At 37.7% G+C, this 18,539-nt stretch overlaps 2 long non-coding RNA genes across 2 annotated transcripts in view; both read right to left on the minus strand.

Annotated features, from left to right (window-relative positions):
- The window catches only part of LOC129445006 (uncharacterized), a 147,173-nt gene that overhangs the window by 59,223 nt on the left and 69,411 nt on the right, over positions 1-18,539 (minus strand). The gene's annotated exons all lie outside the window — the stretch shown is intronic.
- Positions 445-2,000, minus strand: LOC129429299 (uncharacterized). The gene is made up of 2 exons (XR_008639173.2): positions 1,721-2,000; positions 445-1,267 (listed from the first exon to the last, which is right to left on the minus strand). It is a non-coding gene; the product is annotated as an uncharacterized lncRNA (long non-coding RNA).

Consider the following 18,539-nt stretch of genomic DNA (forward strand, 5'->3'; position numbering starts at 1 on the left):
ATATGACGCTCGGATAGTCTTATATTGTCCCATCAATCGTCTCGTGGTTAGACGATATGAAGCGGCCGCGGCAAGTAACCTGGCATATTTAATTACCTCGTCCTGTCAGGAGTTGATGGAGCAGCATTGAAAATTATTAAAAGTATGTATATTTACACAGTGATTTCGTCTTTTTTAAAGCAAATGTGCACCTTAGCCAGTCCAATAACTATTTCGTTTTTATGTGTTAATGTACCATGATAGAATTCATTTGCAAACTTGTCAACACTTATTCCTTCAAATCAGGAGACTTAAATCCTTTTAAGTGGAATCTACAAAGCTCACATACGGTTTAAGAAATTCCCTACAGATAATATCTGATCACACTGTAAAGGTTTATATAACTGTATGACAGGTAACATCTGATCACATTGTAAAGGTTTAATATAAATGCACAACATCATATCACATTGTAAAGGTTTAATATAACTGCATGGCAGGTAACACCTGATCACATTGTAAAGGTTTAATAAATGCACAACAGCTCACATTGTAAATGTTTAATATCACTGCATGACATCTAATCACATATGAAGGTTTAATGTAACTTTACAACAGGTAAAATCAGGTCACACTGTAAAGGTTTATAAAGATAACTAGACTAAGAAACAGCTAACTTTTCAGCAAGACCACCCTGCAATAAATTAAGACACAGTTTTATCAGAGTCATCAGGAGCTGATCCCAAGTGTTTATCTGGAAGCTGTTGGTGTATGTACTGGTAAAGTGCTTGGCGACTGTGTAATGGATGCAATATCAACCCTCTGTAAAGCTGACAAAGATGATTGTTTCTCAGCAAAGATATGTACATTTGTGCCAGCTTAACACATTGAAGCGGTTTCTTCGACAGGGTTTACAGGACTAGGCCTTAATTATATTAGGACATTTTAGTTTTTACAAACAAACCTTACAAAAAAACAAGACTGGTGCGCATCTTGTGACAGAACAATGCACTCATATATGTTGAGGTATGTCAGTAAAAGGTGTTTTTACATTTTTGTAGCTCAAATATGCATTTTAGCCTGGTACCAGCATAAGCCCTGTCTGAGAAACCGCACCATTGTTTTCCCATATCAGATGTAGGTTGCTTCAGGTTGAGTTGTGATGTTAAAGTGTAGTTGTGGTCAGAGACGGATGGATCCTCCCATTGTGTTTCTGCATCACAGTTTAGAAACATGTTGATTGTATCATCCTCACAGTTGTCCACTGCATCACTACACATCAATGCATCTGTGAAAACAATATAACCATAAACAGTTTTATGTTAGTATTTAAAATAAACTTGCATCATGAGAATTAATATATAAATGGCACCTATACTTAAACAGAACAGTGTGTAAGAGAGAGGTGCATTAAAAAGAGACAGTAACAACCTTTAACTTCAGTGTTAAATAATACGTTGTTTAATAGGTCATTATCAATATCTGAATGAGAAATGAACTGACAATCTAGCATCTGAAATATCAGCAACTTGTAGGAATCACGTGGGCTACTGTAATAATGTAATGTACTATAATATCTCGTTGTACTATCGTAAATATATAATTATTGGGGGACAATTAAAACCATTCAAAATAGTTGCATTTTATAAACTAACGTTACTGATCTTAAGCGTATTTGTAGAACGGACTTCACAAATCTAACTTTAGACGAACGAGCACATAGTTAGCTAAGATAGCTTACCTGAAACTGGACACCTTTTCAACACCCGGCGTGGTTTAAAGTTACCGGACCATCGTAGTCGAACCATTGCCTGGGATAAGGGTGTTCCTCAGTCGGCTTCCCGTCCGTTAAAATTGGTAAGAAACAAACATAAAGGCGCTTGAATGAACTTTTTAAGCTTAACGCGTCGCCTTCAGTCACTGCCTCAGCTGCTCTTCTTCTATGCGGCCGGAAGTACGTTGACAAACTGAGCGCTATGGCGCCGCCCTTGTTGTCGTGAAAAATAAGGTGAATACGCAATATAAAAATAACTATCACATGCATTTGCAACAGCAGTAAGACTTTAATGTAAATGCTTTAGTAAATGATTTAGTCAGACGATGTCACGTTAATAAATCATGATTTTAGCGGCAGTTAAAGGAACAGTAGGTTTGATTAAACACAAGGTGTAATGGGTCGTGTTTAGTCACTATTTTAAAGCCTACTCGTTTTATTTCTGACAACTGAACAGTGTTAAGTGTTAAAATGCAATATAATGTGACAGATCGTAGAGTAGAAGTGCAATATATTTCAGATACTAACATTCGTTTAAACGCAAACATGACACGATGACGCCACATATGCTAATTAGTGTGTGGCGTCATCAAATTTTAAAATCCTGCGGGAACCACTGTGTTTGTATTTGTACTCTGCACAATGACAGTAAAAATTCAATTTTCCCATTGCTAACCAACTGTGGTTTTGGGAAACGCACACCATGTCTACATCAGTAGGCTAATTGTTTTTTCTTCTCTTTTTGTCAGTTGCAGGCAAAGCAGTCTGACTGAATTTCTTCCAAGGAAGGACTGCACTCCACAACTTGCAGCAGTACTCACTGACAGTGTCCTGAAAATGATAGTGAGAGATATGAGACCATTGTCCATTGTTGAAGGTGAAGGATTCAAGAACATGGTGGCAACATTCCAACCTGGCTACATTCTACCCAAACGCACATGTTTCACCAAACTTATGGAGAGGAAATATGATGTGGAATTTCAGCAAACCAAAGATGCCCTGTCCTGCAGCTCCATGATATGTCTGACAACAGATATGTGGACAAGTATGGCCACAGAGGCATACTTGGGCTTAACCTGCCACTTCATAAATGATGAATGGGAGCTCATGAACTTTAATTTGACCACCATGCCACTTCAAGAGAGGCACACAGCTGTAAATATCGCATCATGGATTGAAACTGCAGTTGCCAAATTTGAAATCCCTCTTCATAAAATACTCGCCATAGTTCATGACAATGCAGCAAATGTTGTATGTGCCCTCAAAATGCTAGAAGAAAGACATGGGATCTCTTCCGTCCGCTGCTCTGGTCACACTTTGCAGCTAATTGTGAACAATGCAATGAAGCAGAATACCCATATTCAAAAGGCCATTGGTGCTGCAAGGTCCCTGGTGGAGCACTTTGACAAGAGTGAGGTTGCCAGCAATAACCTGAAGGTAAAGCAAAAACAAATGGGACAGCCAGAAAACAGCCTCATTCAAGATGTAAGTGTGAGGTGGAACAGTACGTATTATATGATCAGACGTCTGCTGGAGCAAAGATGGCCTATAACTGCATGTTTGTCTGACCCAGGAGTCACAAATAGGTCAAAGCATTACCTTGACCTCAAGCCAGAACAATGGAACCTCCTGGAAGAGCTTGAGAGAGCTCTAAAACCCATTGAATGTGCTACAGTGTACCTAAGTGGGGAGTCATATGTGACACTCTCTAGCCTACCCCCTCTCATTAAAGGGCTTCTAAAAAGTGCACAGACCACTTCTTCATTTGAGAATCCCCACATACTGGCATTTCAGAAAGCTGCAGAAAAGGAAATAACGGAAAGGTGGCGAAATGAGATTGAATTCACTGAAGACACCCCAAATACCAGCCTAATTGCTACTGCTCTTGATCCTAGATTCCGCAGGCTGAAATTTTTGTCTGCAGGTGACATCTTGAAAATGCAGGGAAAGATTCTACATCTTGCACTTGAAGAGAAGCAGAAGTCTTTAGTTCAGGAGCAGCACACCACATCCAGCAGTTCTGCTGACACAAGTGAGAAGGCCCCTGTGTCAATGATAGATACATTGCTGGGGTCAGACTCAGATTCGGATGAATTATCCCAACAAAGGGACACCGAGAATGATGAAAATGATGATGACATGCATTCAGTGCGAGAAGAATTTTTCAGATATATTGGGGAACAGTCTTCCTCCAAAAACACAAATCCTTTGCAGTGGTGGAAGTCCAATCAGTCCAGGTTTCCTTGCCTAGCATCTCTTGCAAAGTCTTTTTTATGTGTACCTGCCACTTCTACACCCTCTGAGCGCCTGTTTTCCTCAGCTGGAAACATAGTTTCAAAGAAAAGAGCCAGCTTAAGTCCAGACCACGTTGACATGTTGACATTTTTGCACTACAACACAAAATTTTGAATCAAGAGTAACTCTCTTGCACTACATGCCTGCACTTAGGTTATCATTTTTTGTTGTTTACATTTGTAATTTTTATGTGGTAACATTTTAAGTTATTTATATTGTTTACATTTGTATTTTTTATTTTGTAACATTTAAGTTATTTATACTGTTAACTGTTTACATTTGTAGTTTTTTATTTGGTAACATTTAAGTTATTTATATTGTTTATGACACAAAATATGTTCAAATGAGTTAAAAAAAATGAGTTCAAAATAAAATGGACATAATGGAATAACAAACACTTGTTTTTTTTAAAAAATAGTCGTTTAGATTAGTCGACTAATCGAAAAATTAGTCGAAAGATTAGTCGTTAGAAAATAAGTCGTTAGTGGCAGCACTAATGGTAAGAAGCACTGCATTTCTGTCACTCGCTTGAGGTATTCGGCCAATCACAATGCACTGGATAGCTGGCCAATTAGTCCACGCCACGCTATCTCACAACGATGAGCTGTGTAGAAATTGACGAGTTTTAGACAGGTGGGGCATAGAGAAGCAACAATAATGTACGGTATGTGGAAAATATGAAGATTTTGGTTCTGTAAGGTTTTGTTATGTGTTTGCTTGTATTCTGTGTATTTTTGTTATTTGAACTTGTATTTTGTTATCCTGCTCTGTTCAGACTTTTTTATTTTGAAATCATCATGCCATGTCACGCTTCACACTTCCTGTTTGTTTCTGTATTTAAGTCACTTCCTGTTCACCTGTCCTCTGCTGATTATTACATCGCCCTATCCTGTCTGTATCTGCCTGTTACCTGTTTCTGTTTCTGTTAATCTGTATCTGCCTGTTTTTTGACCTGTGCCTGTTTATTTGGATTTTGCCTGTATTGCCGCCTGCCCTGATATATTTTGCCTGTCTTTGGATTTACGATTGTGGATTACCCTCTGGATTTGTTTGCTGGCCCTTTTGAGGATTTTACAATAAACACCTTTTGCACATGGATTCTTCTTCTCATCGCTTTCTTTAAAGCAACCCGTTACAGGTTCCAAAACGCAATAAATCCATTTTGACAAATTTCGGTAAAAACGTGTTTTCTATACCAAGAAAGTGACAAGATGAAAACCACTATTTTCTGTTACAAACTTTCACATAAAATCTTTAGGTTATAAAAACATAAAAAATTCAAATCCATAACTTGATTTTCAAAGATTTATTATAAAAACGAATTCTTTTTTCCACAAAATGCAATAAATCCATGACAGTTTTTTATTTCAAAATGCTATAAATCTATTAAATCAATGTATAAATGTGCATTCATCTTTACCATTTTATATGTATTTAGTTGACTAGTGGTATACAATGATTAAAAAATAAACATTAATGGCATTAACCAAAACACTTACTTTGTTATATTAAGAACACTGTCATTGCTTATAATTGACGTCGTCTCTTTACATTTTTCACAGCGATCAGCTGTAAAATGTTTTGGTCCTGCTCGATTTTCGTAAAAATCATGTAAAGTTTTTCATAAGATCCTCTGGGGTCAATGTGTTAGCATGAGAAGCTTGATGCTGTCGGGAGAACAAGCACCTGAGTGCCTCTCGCGGAAATTATTAGATGTTGATGGCTTACGTTTCTTTTCCATCACAAAAACCATCACAGGTTTAGCAATGCCATTAAAGTATAATTTTGTTTTGTTTGTTGATCACGAAGTACAAAGTAGATGAGGAAAACTAGGACTCCGTGTACTCAGCGCGCCGCCATTGCTTGTTTACATTGCGTGACTGGTGGGCTGTAATTTCAGGAATGGATTTATTGCATTCTGTAAAAACAACCCAGTCTCACCCCATGGCATCAATATTTGACGACACTTGACCATGCGTCAATATGTTGACGCGGAGGGTATACCTTTTGCGTCATTTTTTGACGAACTGGGGACTTCAATACTATTACGTCCGTTGCATTCTCTTTTCCTATTTTCTTACCATTTTCGCGTCGGTTTAGGGTTAGATTTACATAATGACATCCCTACCCAAACCTAACTCTAACCCCAACGCCAGGTGACAACTGTTTAATTTCGCGTACCTAACTCTAACCCCAATGCCAGGTGACAACTGTTTAATTTCGCGTACACTGTTTCATTTTGCGTAATCTAACCCTAAACCGACGCGAAAATGGTAAGAAAATAGGAAAAGAGAATGCAACGGACGTAATAGTATTGAAGTCCTCAGTTCGTCAAAAAATGACGCGAAAGGTATACCCTCCGCGTCAACATATTGACGCATGGTCAAGTGTCGTCAAATATTGACGCCATGGGGTGAGACTGTGTTAGTAAAAAAGGAGGAGTGGCGTTTATCGCATTTTGGGAAAAAATGGAGAAAAGATGACAAAATAACACGGCATGGCGTTTATCGCGTTTTGGAACCAAACTCTTCATATTATGTTTTTTTTTTACCATAAACCATGCAAACACATTGAATTTCACCAAATACACAAAATAATTTTTTAGCAACTGAATATAGGGGCTCTTTAAAACGTATGAACGAGATTTTACTAATTGATACAAATTGGTTACATTGTGAAATAGTTACGAATGTGCCATGAGGTTGTGTTGTTCAGTTTGACATTCACCGAACACACTGCTACTATATATACAGTTACTATATCTATACATTTTAACATAAGCATTTACCTACCAAAACATTCTGTACAGCCTCTGCATGAATCTGGTTTAAAAATGTACCTCCACTTTGTGAAAAGATTAAACGATATTTGTGGAGTGTTTATGTGGATAATGTAAACAACTCCACCCTGTGATGTTCCAGTAGCTCGCTCGCTTTCTCTCTCTCTCTCTCTCACTGCCTCTGTCAGATTGACATATTGGGTTAATAAGTGCCTCTCCCTAGCCTGAGCAAACTAATTAAATATTAATCCTGAGGCAGAGGTCAGAAAAAACTAACAAACAGATGTGAGAAAACAAGCACATATATCTGTAATATCGGAAGCGCTTTGGCTGTCTAATTAATTTTTTCTCATATTGTGGATCTCGGCTAGGCAATAAAGTGAACTCGTATGTTCATGAATACACATAATGCACAGATAATCTTTCATATAGACGAAGACGCAAATACTCATGAGATCATACAAAGACATGTTCGAAACAATGGCCCAAACAGAGATAACCAGTACTGTTTTGTTGTAATACGCAGTCAATTATTTTAACCCAGGTTTTATTGATTCCATTTGAGTACCATGTGAAGTACCTTTTAAAGGTTTTTATTACCACTACAATAATTGTTTGCTATTATTATATATTTTGTATTAATTATTAAATAATTAATGACTAATTATTATTAAAAATACAGAAGATTTCCTTAAAAAAACTAAACCCATTTAAAGTAACAGTATGTTCCTTTGTAACAACTTTAATAAATGATAAATTTGGGGTGAACTATCCTTTAACTCACACTCATGCCAACACAAAGTTTTGTACTGTAACCCCTAAACATTTAGGTGAGTTTATAATGCTTACATTTTTAGGTATTACCAGGTTATTTGTTGCTCCAGATATTTCTGCCTTCCTCAAATGCTCTGATTTAGAACAAAGGTCATAGATCTAAAAAGCGTTGTCCCCCCGATTGGCCAGCTTCCCAGAATGTTGTGATTGGCCTGAATATCTCTGACATCAGCTGGAAATGTGACGCTCCTTACCATGTTTTGAAGATTAGCTCACAATGCAATGCTAACAAGAGTTACCCCGGATTTCCACCGACTGCGGAACGGCTGCGGATCCGCTGCGGAACGGCGGCGGAGTCAATCGGTTTCTATTCAAGTCAATGTGTGTATTTCCACTGTCTGCGTTCCGAATCCGTCACAGCTCCGGCCATCCGCAGCCCTCCGGAACAAATACGCTATTTTTGTCGGATGGCTACGCAGGGCAGAGCCATGACTATATCGCGTGATCATACCTGAATTCGCGAGATCTCGTGTTGTGATCTGGGCTGGTCCAGCAAAACGTCATAATGGGCGGAGACAGAACTAGATATCACGCGGCGGAGTGCGGAGCCGTAACGCAGCGGAGCCGATCTGCGGCCGCTCCGCAGTTGGTGGAAATCCAGGGTCAGGGGTGTTTTAGAAGCTTTGATTGTGTTTACAGTGCACAATATAACACGTGTTCATGTTTCATGTGTAAAAAAACGTGGTATTTTTCACACAATTAACACAAGTAACTGTATAGCGCTGTTTTTACGGTCCTAAAAACGGGCTGATGTCTTGTCCTAAGAAGTACCTCCTTCAGAAATACGTAACGAATTCTGATTGTGTAGCTTGTTTTAGTCTTAATCAGAAGCAGGTGAATTATGATAATGACCGTTGTGCCCACGTAAACTGGCCCAGGAAGTAAACTGTTGCCTACAATCCGTGTGTTTGTTGTCGTCCAAAAAAAGAGATTTACGTTGGAAACGATAACTCACGTTATTGTTTACTTTGGGATTTTAACCTTTTGCATATCCTTAACATGTACTAATACATACCTACACACCAAAGAAAATGTAAAATCGTGAATTGGATAATTGACCTATGGCTAAGCCACGCCCCCTCCACTCACACGGACAAACAATCAACATTCGGTGATAGGCGCTATGGCAGCTGTCACAGTAGGCGACATTTCACAGGAGGCAATTGATGATTTTTGGAGCATTTTATGCATTGAAGGGTTATGTTAACAATTTTATTGTTGAGAAGGTCGATGAAAAGCTTCAGCTCCAGACAAAAATGTACAGGTCACAGTGTAAACGCGCTAAACCGCATCTCGTTGCCATCATGATCAAATTAAATATGTACAGGTCTAAGTTGTATAGGTTTCCAGGACAAGCCTTTTACCATATTTACCAAGAGTACCTCTCTGTTAGTTTGGTGCTACAGTATTTACATGAATCATTCAGCACAACAAATAACATTTGTTATCTCGATTATTTACATATAGTTAATGAAGCTAATTAAGTGACATGATGTACAACGCAGCTAGAAGCTAACATTAACGTTTTCTAATGTTAGGGTAACGTTAGGTAAGATATGTTAAAGGACAAGTTCGGTGTTTTGCACTTGAAGCCCTGTTTTCAGATTGTTTATGATGAAATAGAGCGGTTTTGACTGAGGTTTCGACATGTGCGGCTGCCCGGAGAATTTTCGGGTGTTTGTTGTTTCGCCTCCCACCTCTACAATGGGTGTGTGGGTGCACTTGAATAATCCTTCCTAAAATGCATTCAACTTTCGTTACAAAGACGTGAAACTCACCGAGTGGTCAGGGGTGTTCACTGATATGCTCACACAAAAATCGCTGCAAAAGATGCTTTCCAACAGGTGTTTTAACATTCGTTGTAAACTTGTGGACCTATTTTTCCAAACCCCTCACACCCGTACATTCTTCCGTTGAGAGCTTGAATAATAAACACTCCAGCCCAGTGGGTGGCGCTAATCCGCCTTTGCCAATTGCAAGAATACAAACAACGTTCCCGGCGGCGGAGTAATACCGTACCTCACAGCACATCTAATACAAGTCAATGGAGTTGGACAAAAACTATGATAAAACTTGTTGGAATGCGTATTTTGCACCGATTCTTGTGTGAGCATATCAGTGAACACCCCTGACCACTCAGTGAGTTTCACGTCTTTGTAAACGAAAGTTTAATGCATTTTAGGAAGGATTGTTCCAGTGCACCTATACAGCCATTGTAGAGGTGGGAGGTGAAACACAAACACCTAAAAATTCTCGGGGCAGCCGCATATGTCAAAATTTCAGTCAAAACCGTTCTATTTCATCATAAACAATCTGAAAACAGGGCTTTAAGTGTAAAATACCGAACTTGTCCTTTAAAGATAAAGTTTAAATACATTGTTGACTTAGCTTAGAACAGATCTAGACATCCTTGTTTAATTTATCCACATTTAGTTGGTGTTGTGGTCTACCGCATAACTTAATCCAGAGCAGAAACTTAACGTTATCTCGGTTGAGATGTGCCTTTGGAAAGGGTAAAAAATACACAGCGTCGCCCAGCAACTCCGATACCTAATGTCGGAGTTGAATGTACCCCATGCACACTGTTTGACCATTTTTAACTTAAAATGACAAGAAAAACATAAAAACTAATGAAAACTAACTAACTGCAATGCATTTCAATGGATGTGGAAGCCGAGAATGTCAGAGTGTATTGGGTTAGCTATGAGCACTGTGATTGGCTCAGCACGTTTGGGGCATGGCTTAGCCATAGGTCAATTGGTGCTCTTTAAATTTAAGTTAAAAAAAACTTTTTTAAGTGTTACATATTGAAGTAATTTTTAAAGTAGATCCAACTTTAAATTTTTACCGTGTATACCACATGTCTCAAAATCCATTATTGCAGTAATAAAACTTTTACAAGTAATATTTTGAGTATATTTAGCAAAACCGAAACCAGAACAAGCAAGAAATTTAAATATGGCGACACATTGATAACTTTAAATCTCACTGATCATTTCTCATGATTAGTTATCTTATATTTTGCCAGGTAAGAACCAATTCGATTTAAAGTCATCCACTTGTCATCGTTTGTTTTTGCTAAATATGCTTAAAATATCAATCGTTCGCTCACCTACCCTGACACACAGTTTGTAGATTTTCGAAGCTTGTATTACCAACAAACCAGTTACAATGTTTTAACATCTACTATTTAAATCTGTTATTACTCGCTTCAACGTGAGCTCAACATGAGAAACAATGTGACAAATTTGAACAGCCCTAACTTATACAAATGCACGATTATAACTACTAGCAGCGCTAACAAAGGTCACATACTGCAGTTGAGAATAAACACCTACTACTGTAGCAACCAATAGTAAAACAAGTTGATTATTCAAATGAGCAGTAAGCAATTTTTCCATAGAATGACATGTGGTAAACACCCCAATTATAGCGCACTACTCTACCATTATTTCTATCAGTTAACACTACCTGTACAAGGTCAGTGTGTGGTCAAGACTGGCAGACTAAAATGATTGGCTAACATTGGCAACAGCACCTTTAATTGCTGTCAGTCTGAATGCTCAGCCTGTTATGCGACTTGTGAAGATCTTATACGTTAATGGGGGCTTGACTCGAACAATTAAAATAAGTGAATGTGTGACTGAGAACGACGAAAGGGAAGAAGGGCTGCCAAGAGTTCAAATGTGGGAAGTGTCGCTCCCTGCGGACCAGGAATTATGGCATAATGATAAGTTTCCCCTCACCCCAGCCATCAGACTGGATTTATACCTTCACTTACTCAAATCTTCATAAAGTCATCTGCTCACACTTACTGTATATCACTAGCAGGGTGTCTGAGAATTTTCTCGTATGGTATTATAATTATCTACTTAACAGGATCTATTATGACAGTGGTACAATAGGGAATCATCTTTTACAACCTGCCATCTGTGCGTGAGTATGCAACAAATATTAGATCATTTGACAATGTCTGCATGAAATGCAGTGAGATAAGAATTGGTATTTAATCTGATCTCCTATACAGATGATTAAATATATAATTTACTAGATCACATTTTAGAATAGATTGATTGTAGATTGGTTTAGGATTAGACAAGCTATTGAACATCACATGGCATTGGTTAAGAGAATCTCCATAGCTGAAATCTATGCAAAAGATCTAACATCTAAGATAGTTTTGTATTTCAACCTATCCTTATTTAGTGTAAAACAGTTATGGCTGAATATAATGGTGCTTTTTTATTGGATAGTACGGCCTAGTACTTTACCACATGGCTGTTCTAAGCCAACCCAATCTCATGGCAAGTCGTGTTATAGTAACAAAATATTTGATTAATTTATTCGTGTTCATGGACACGATTTTCCCCCTTTTTTTCGTGTCATTGAGCACGAATGTCTTTTTCGTTTCAGTCAACACGAAATTCTATAAATAGTTTTCGTGTTCGTGGCACAACTTTCTTTTTCGTGTCATTTTATCTATTGTTTTCTCATAGTTTTTTCCTATTTTTTTACCATTGTCGCTTTGGGTTGGGGTTAGAATGACTTTTTGTTACATTTCAGACATCCTACCCCAAACCTTAAACAAAAAATAGTTTTAAAATCGGAAGAAAAACATGTAGAAACCAATAATTAAAAAAAAATTACATCCTAACCCAAACCCCTAATCTAACCCCAAGTGACAATGATTTAAAAATAGGAAAAACAATGAGGAAAACAATACATAAAATGACACAAAAAAGAAAGTCGTGCCACGAACACGAAAAACTATTTATAGAAATTCGTGTTGACTGAGTCGAAAAAGACATTTGTGCTAAATGGCACGAAAAAACAAGGAAAATCGTGTCGATGAATACGAAAAAATTAATCAAGTATTTTGTGACTATAACACGACTTGCTCTGAGATTGTGTTGTCTAAGCTCGCTTTATTAAGGCTTAGTTTGATTTTCTATTGAGGTTTATTGCCGCTTCAAAGTGGATGCTATAGATCTTACACTCAAAAAAAATATTTTTGCACCTTGTCTAATTAACTTAAATGAAACAAGTTAATACAACACAATTTTTTATTTTTTTTGTCTCGACCTATTTTTATAATGTTCAATCTGCTTAAATTTTAAAAAATTACTTGAACTTAATCATTTTATATTGGGACCACATTAATGATTTTTGTTGCTATTACTTACTGGGCCCTGAATCTGTATTTCCCAGCATGCTTTGCATGCAACTGCCTTTGGAGAGTACTTTTTTAAATTAAGTGTTATTTTATGCATTTTTAGGTAAAGAGAAAGACTTTATAGTGTTTAATGTTAGTTTATCTTATGGATTTAGAAGAGTTTGTGTTATATTTTTACAAATTGTTTGGTTACCATCGTGCAGAAGAGTGGTGCTTGATGTTAGGTTGTGGATGTGACGTACGTAGTTCTTTAACTGTGTTAATACCTGTTTGAAGTTAATCTCTTCTCACATGTTCATCCAATGTGTCATTAGCATGCTAACGTGTGCTTATGCTAATTAGTATTATATAGAAACTGACAATTGGTTTAACTAGACTTTTTTGCTTGAATGAACTTGTTTTATCTTCGTTGAACAGACCAGAATAATTGCGTGGAAAAGTTTTCCTTAACTGAATTAAGTTTATTGAACAAGATATTTTTATGACCAATGAAAATATATTTATTAAGTTGGTGCAACAAAATATTATTTGTTTAAATTAACTTATTGTATTCTTGTTGTACAAGCCAAAACTAATTTCGTGGAAAAGTTTTCCTTAATTCAATTATGTTGAATGAACAAATTTTTTTTTGAGTGCATCTACTGCCGTGACATCCTCGTAAAAAAAAAAAATTCAAACAAATGCACAACACGAGAGCAACGGAGCATATCGATGAAATGGTGTTATTGATTTGCGGCATGTGAATGTTTTTCACTGCTAAAAGGGAGTTTGGGAACTCATAGAACAAAGCACAGATGACTGCATCACTTGGTTTGCCCAATGGCTCTTAAAAATAAAGGTGCTTAAAAGGTTCTTCACATTAATGCCATAGAACAGTGTCAATAACCCTGTTCTTGGAGATCTACTAAAGCACCTTTATTTTTAACAGTGTAAGCAATTCTTGCATTTAGCAATGATGCTGGTAGTACTAAAAAAGTATCGGGTATTAGGTAGGGAAAAACCGGGGTGAAAGGAACGCTGGGCCGAAAGTAAGAAACTGATTTTCTCCGAGCCCTGATTACATTTACATTCCAAACTATGACAGCATCTTTAGCATGCAACCCTTGACAGAGCTGACAAATATCACATTATTTTGTCATCGTTTTGCGTGTGTAGGTCCAGAAAGCTTTTTCAAACCATGATAAGTAAATTCATAAAGCAGTCATTTTTTTCTTATAACGCGTTGTGTTTCTTGTTTCTTGCGTATACTGATCAATCTACACATTATTTAGTGCTCTAACACATCCTGAAGTTTGCCTTCTCAGAGTTTTTCAAAATAAAAGTAAATCGGGTTTAAAGTCAGGAGTTCCTGTCGGGACCCAAGCAACACTTATGGCACTTTTCCATTGCATAGTACCCCACGGTTTAGTTTAGTTTGGGTCGGGTCAGCTCACCTCACTTTGGCTTGGTTAGCTTTTCCATCGAGTTTAGTATCACTTCGCAGTGGTAGGGATTATATTTGCGCTGCCTGCTGTGACATCATACAAGTGAGAGCGTCGTTGTACATTCCCAAACATTATTTATTTATCAGTCCGCCACAAAATTAAAATTGACCACCACAAACAGATGTTTGCACATCGCATTTATAACTATACCTCTGTCTCACATGACAGTTTCTGTACAAACACCCGCGGCGTCAGCCGACGGCGCTCCGCGGAGCCTCATTTAGGTTGCATTTAAGCTATATAATGCTGACGTGCTCGTCGCAAATGTTCCGCCACAAACTGCAAGTCTGGAAAAAACTGTTATGGTGTCCCGGATTCTCAACATGTGGATGTTTTTCATCGCTAAAAGGGAGTTTGGGAACTTATAGCAGAGCAGATGACAACATGTTTGCTCGAGGCAGCGCAAGCTAGCATTGAGGTAAAGCTAATGTTTACAGTATAGCGATGACGTGACGATTCTCTCAGACCAATCAGTGATCTACAGTGTTTTCACGTCACGTTTGGTATCAGCTCGGGTCGCTTGGAACCCCAACCGAGGTGGTACGAAAAAAAGTATCGGGTACTACGTACTGCACCCAATGGAAAAGCTCCCAAAAGTAAGCTGACCTGACCCAAACTAAACCAAACCGTGGGGTACTATGCAATGGAAAAGCGCCATTATTACTTTTGTCCCGCTGCTAATACTGTTGCATTATGTTGAAATGTATATTATTCTAATTTGATTTAATATAATTTTAATAGTGTTCAAACTGATGACATTTTTTTATTCTGTTTTATTCTCAACAATTCAAGTTTGTAAAACGCATCAAGCGTCTTTGGTTCTTCCTGTTTGCACCTACTGTACATGAGATACAGTACAGGTTATTTTCGAACGAACGTTGGGTCAAAAAGGGACGAACCGTTGGGTTGTAATTTAACCTGTTCTGAGTTGTTTTAACCCAAATTCTGGGTTGTTTTAACCCAAATTCTGCGTTGTTTTAACCCATTGCTGGATCAAATATAAAATTTTTGGGTTAATTTAACCCAGCGGTTGAGTTTGTCCCTAAACTGTAAAAGAATGTTACTTTAACTATTTTATACTTGATTTTATAAGTTCTGCCAACTTTTTTTAAGACAAAACTTAAAATAATAGTTTAAATTGACTTGCAAAAACAAGTTGTTTTAACTTCATGATGCATTTTAACAGTGTAGTTGAATACTAGGTTGAATTTTTTTTAAAGTGTACCTTTAGTCTCCCTCATGCATTTCAACCCGTCTGTCTTTCACACGCTTTCACCTTGCATTTGATAAGACTCATGGGAACCTCTTCTTTTCTAAAGAAAGAGCAACTATTTATTTGACCTATGAACTTTGACGGAGAGAGCTGGACCCTTTGCATCCTTAACAAGATTATTAGACGGGCGTACGTGTTTGCATTGAGAATTTGATGATTTAAAGACAATACATCTTGCAGGAGAAGACAAAGGTGTATACTCTCTCTCTCTCTCTCTCTCTCTCAAATGTATTTCATAGGACAAGACGACTATATTTTTATTAACAGTAACGTGTATTAATGTAAAGCTGCTTTGAAACAATTAATCAATTGTGAAAAGCGCTATATAAATAAAATTGAATTGAAAAAAAATATTTTTGGCGATAACTGTAATTGTACTGTAACTAATATATAACCCTGTTTAATCAATTTTTGAAAACAGATTCACATTCAAGATTGCTTTGTTTGTCTTTGCAAAGAAATGCAAAGGAACAAAACTGTTTGTGACCCGCACACACGCAGTATGTAGCTCTTGCTATACATAGGCTACTGTAAGTCGCAGCCTAGATGCATTTACTCCCACGCTGGTACGTTTTCAAACTGCTGTCATTGAAAAACACCCTCTCGTATAATTAAAACCAATCCATGTCAATTAGTTCCACATGGAATGCAAATTAAAAGAGCATAATCAATCAGAGCCCTTCGTTAAAGGGGGGAGGTGTAATTAGCAGGGTTTAATTTCGTCATTTTAATTGCGTTTTTCTAATTGAAATTGCGTATGCGAGTATCACGTTCTTCTGTGGCAATATCTCGCTGACGTGAAGGACTGCGCTTGCAACATGTTTGACCGTACGTATGCGGGTGACGCATTCAATTTAAAAACCAGCAATGTATGCACTTATTTTTTATGTCCGCAATACTGCAATTAAAAATGTCTTTAAAAATGTCTTGGTTTCCAGATGTTAATTTGAATTAACACCAAGTGAATATCAGAGAACTGTGTTAGACGGTGACGTGTATTTTTAGGCCTGTACACACCTTTGGTGTGCTTGCTATAGCCACATCTGTATTATGTATAGCTGGCTTTTTGAACATGTGTAATGATGAAACAGTCTTAATAAAGGGAAAAATCAGGAAGACACCTTTGATGATGATGATGTGTGTTCATGAGTGTCCTGTGTTCTTCATCTGCCCTTAAGTACAAAACACTACTGTGGTGGTAACATATGACAGTGATGTTACTATATAATACAGCATGGTAATGACGAATGACTGCCATATAATTTTATAGGTATTTACAAGGTACTCAGAATGTCAAGAATAACACTGTATTACCATGGTACATTTCCAAAAAAACATGGTTTTATTTCTAAAACACAACAGTATGTCTTTAACATCAAATTGGATTTGTTTTTCACTTTCAAAGTATTTTAATGATACCATAGTATATTTAAAAATTTAATGGTAGCTTCGCTAAAATACCACTGTACTTCTTTCCTTCATAAGGGTGTATGGTTGATACTGGTAGTCCAAAGTACTTCAAAGGTATTACAGAAGGTATTATCATGGCATTATACCACAGTACTTCTTAAGTATGGCAAAGACAAATCCAGATGTTAGATCTCCACAGACACGCACAGACAAATGTCTCTACCACCGGATATTTTTCACGACTTTTTGACTCCTCAACCTGCGATGCCGTTCAAAGGTCAAAGATCAGTTCCCGGGACGGAAGCGACACGGGTGGGAATGAAGACTGTAGCGTCTCTCATCCCGTCAACCGTGGACGCATGCACACAAACTCACACAACCGCAAAGACCCAAGCCTGCAGCCCCCTCAGTTTAGGACACTAATTGTTTTTGGACAGGGTAACGTAAGCGAGGGACGAACCTGAGAGACGGATGAATCGGAAGAAGAACAGATGAGGAGGGAAGCACGGAGGAGTACGGAGTCAGAGATGTCAAATAAATTACCCCTCTGCTGGATAATACATTTTCACCTAGTTGGAAGTGCGAGAGGAGGAAGGATATTTCAGGTGGTCTTCAGGAAACTCAGGAAAGCCTCTTTTGTGGTACATGAAACCTACATAAAGACCACTAAAGCATGTACAATTGTCAAATAAACCCATTTTTTTTAAATCCAGGGCAATCCTTGTTTATAACTATCATCATCAGATACACCAAAAACAGAATAGGAGAAAAATAAGGGCAATATCATGATGATATTTGAAGAAACAGTTTGAATTTTGTTCTCATTTACTCGTGTCATCCCCAACACTTTATCTATTGTGAACAGGGCTGGCCCATGGGGTTAAGGTTTTTGAACCCTATTAGGTGCGATTCACATTTCGCGTCTTTTGCGCGCTTTAGTTCGTTATTTCAAATGTGGGCGTGCAGTATGAGCACTCATAATGGAAGTGATGCCCACACGTTGCGACATACTCGTTTTTCCCAGGCGCGTCTGCACCACATCAAGTTAAAAACATTTCAACTTTCTAGAATGCCGCAAGCGCACCGCAGGTCATGTGACAAGAACCAACAGACGGTTGCGTTTTCCGTGCGGACTAAGACGCGAAATGTGAACCTTATTGTAATTTATTTTGTTATATTTTTGGTTTTTGCCTTAATTCAACAGTGAGGTTAGGAGAGGACAGGAAAGTATAGGGAGGAGAGAGGGGTATGGGATCTGCAAATGACCACGAGCCGAGAATCGAACTCGGGTCGCCGAAAGTGCGAAAGCACCACGCGTCGGAGCACTGCCCACTACACCATCGGCTCCGACATTATTGTAATTTTTTAGTATCTAAGAATTTTACAACAGTTTACTATAGTAAATGATATAGTATAATAGTCTTTATTTCATGTGGGTAAAAAGGGTGATTGATATCTTATGTTTTTAAATTAGCATACACATTATTAAACAATAAAAAGCAGAACATACTTTTACTTTAAAATTGCTTTTCTTCCTC

Source organism: Misgurnus anguillicaudatus, chromosome 3 (assembly GCF_027580225.2).
Source record: "Misgurnus anguillicaudatus chromosome 3, ASM2758022v2, whole genome shotgun sequence".
NCBI lineage: Eukaryota > Metazoa > Chordata > Actinopteri > Cypriniformes > Cobitidae > Misgurnus > Misgurnus anguillicaudatus.